The sequence below is a fragment of the Chrysochloris asiatica genome, unplaced genomic scaffold, assembly GCF_000296735.1.
Source record: "Chrysochloris asiatica unplaced genomic scaffold, ChrAsi1.0 scaffold00228, whole genome shotgun sequence".
Lineage (NCBI taxonomy): Eukaryota > Metazoa > Chordata > Mammalia > Afrosoricida > Chrysochloridae > Chrysochloris > Chrysochloris asiatica.
The window spans coordinates 1509692-1512761 of NW_006408746.1; positions in this window are offsets into that span (position 1 = coordinate 1509692).

Below are 3070 nucleotides of genomic sequence, written 5' to 3' on the forward strand. Positions count from 1 at the left end.
ATAGAAAGCCTTTGCGTAGTCAATAAAGCACAGGTAAACATCCTTCTGATATTCTCTGCTTTCAGCCAAGATCCATCGGACATCAGCAATGATATCTCTCCTTCCACCCCCTTTATGTTACAAACTTCTACTTTTACAGATGTGACCATCACAATTAGTCATGATAACAGTTACTCACTTTTGAGTCATAAATCTTATCCCCATCTCCTTTACCAGACCCATCTAGACAAGATGAAAACTATTCAGTGGGGATTCTACCCTCCCCTGCACACTCTGAAACTAAACTCTTTCTTGAAAACTTGTAAGCCCATCACTTTGTGCCTTTATAGCCCCACCACCACCACCCATTTTAGGTAGCCAGTGTCTAAGCTGCCTGTCCTTATCAATCCTATATACAGAGGGGATAGTATTGATTCTTGATTTGAGGACTTCTTTCCTCTAAGTTGGTATTTTGAGCTACTACATCCAGAAGTATGAGTCAATTTTCAAATTGTAACAATTTATACTTGTTTCCTTTACCTTTTTAATTTTCCTCTAGTCCAGTTCTGATCATCAAGCCATTGAAGCTAGGTTAAATGGGTACTCTGAAAGTTTGGGTGTTCTTGTGCGTCTCCCCTCACTTCATATCATCTGGATGCTTCACTCTCAGCTCTAGCCCTCCATGGCTATGTCCTTGTCCATGGGCTCAGGAGTCCACAGGACTTATACTTGTTTTGCTTAGTCAATTTTAGTTGACTGAATGAAAGCAGTGAAGGCTTGAACGTGAGGAAGGTTTTGATGGCAGAGACAAGATTTGATTCAGACATGGGAAGTAGGACTTCCACAGCAAAGTCACAGAGGTTGGTGTGAAAAGAGTGTGTTTGTAGGAAATAGCAAAAATTGATCAGACTAGAGTGGAGGTTTCATAGGCTATGTAGTAGAAATAGTAAGGAAAACACTGGGTGGTTAGTATAGAATCTGAGCATAAAGAGGTTTCAGGTCTGTGGGTACTGAAAGGAAGTTTGGCAGTCATGTGCAAGATGGATGGCAGTGATGGGAGCTGAATTGAAACAGCTTGGAGGTGTCTGCAAACCCTGGAGTAAGACAATGAGAGAGGATTCTAGCAAGGAAAACAGAGCAGAAGGAACATGAAAGAAGGTTGAAGGAAGAAATCAATAAGGCATGGTTGACTAAAATATAAAAGAGTGGAAGGAAAGAAAACTGAACTCTAGGATTAATTTAAGGCCGATAACACAATGCCCTGTGGTCTTATTGCTGAATCTAAAACAAAATCTGGGCACTTGGACTACCATATATTATTGATGCAAATCATGCATCTTTTCCTTGTCCATGAAATTTTCTCCTCATTTCTAATTCCAATCAATGAGAATATGAAACATTCACAGATGGTAGAGATCCAGTCACTGATACCAGCTTTCTGTCACTGATACAATTGAACAACTGCTAACCAAAAGGTCAGTGATGTGAACCCACCAACTGTTCCACAGGAGAAAGATGTGGCAGGCAACTTCCATAGACATGGACAGATTTGGAAACTGTGGGCCAGTTCTTCTCTGTTCTCTAGGGTTGCTGTGAGTTAGTTGCTTGTGCTCTCTGGCAATGGGTTTTTGGTTTTTGATAACTTATACAATAGAGCCAGGGAGTCAGTAAAGCATTGTTGTTAAGAGCACGAACTTTGGAATTAGAAAGGAGTGGATCTGACTTTGCCTTGGGTAGTTTCCTTAAACTGCCTAAGCCTCAATTACCTTGTCTATAAAATGGGTACATTAACAGCATCTACCTCGTAATGTTATCAGAAGTCAGTTGAGATACTGCAGTAAATCTCTTAGCAAAGTATTGTGTGCATAGTAAGTATTCAGTACACATTACAAATTATTATTCTTTAAATAGATGAATATTGTCATGTATATATGCATGAGTGTGTATACTTGCTGCTGTTTTCTTAATTAAAGGAAAAATGTCTGTTCTGACTTACCACAACTGGTAGGCTGGCCCATGGTTAATGGGAAATCCATAGGCAGAGACTTGCCCTTATATTCAGAGGCAGCACCATGCTGTTCTCTGCAAAAAAAAAAAAAAAAAGTTGGCTGTTCCTGACAGATTAACTCCTCCCCCCTCTTAGTCATACCTCTTCTACATTTACAGTTGTGACAATCACCATTAATCCTGATAACAAATACTCACAACTGAATCATAAAATCCTATCCCCATTATCACCAAACCCATCTGGACAAGAAGAAAAGTATTCAGTGGGGTTTCTATCTTATCCTCCTCCTTCTGACCCTAACCACCCTCATAAAAATTTTGTAATCCAGTCACTTCATGCCTTTATATCCCCCCAATTTTGATAGCTGAAGTCTAAGTTGCCTGTCCCTATCAACCCACTGTGCTGAGGAGGCAAGCTTGATCCTTGACATGAAGAAACCTTCCCTTTAGGTTGGAATTTTGGGAACTTCATCCATAAGCAAAGGTCCAGTTCATCAATTTGTAGCAATTTATGCTTGCTCACTGTATCAGACTTCTTTAGCTTCATCTGATTGAGTTCTGGTCAGCCAGCCATCTAAGTTAGATCAAATGAATGCTATCGACAAGTTTGGGAGTTCTCGCCCGCCTCCCCACACTTGAGATTAGCTGGCCACTTCACTTTTAACTCTAGCCACCAGTGTCTTAGGTCAGTGTTCTTGGGCTCAGGCGTTCACACGTCTCCCTGGACTTCAAACCAGCCATCCCTTCTTCTTCTCTCTCTTATCTCAAGATCATTGGTCTATAGAATGTGGCCAAACTCGTTCTGTGTCTACATTGCTGCATTTTCCCCACTTCTGCTCACAAGTTGACCAACGTGGTCACTAGCAAGCCTATAAGATTGTTTGTGTGTTCCCTTTGGGTTTCAGACTATTATAGGGATGTTGTTGTTATTGTTATGTGCTATGGAGTCAGTTCCGATCTGATAAGTTTACTTTTCTTGCCTTGAGGTCTCCAAGGCAAATAGCTTGCTTGATATTGTCACAACCAGTCTGCTGCTCCCTTCTCCCCCCCTCCCCCCCCCACATCCCAGTAACCAGAAAAGAAT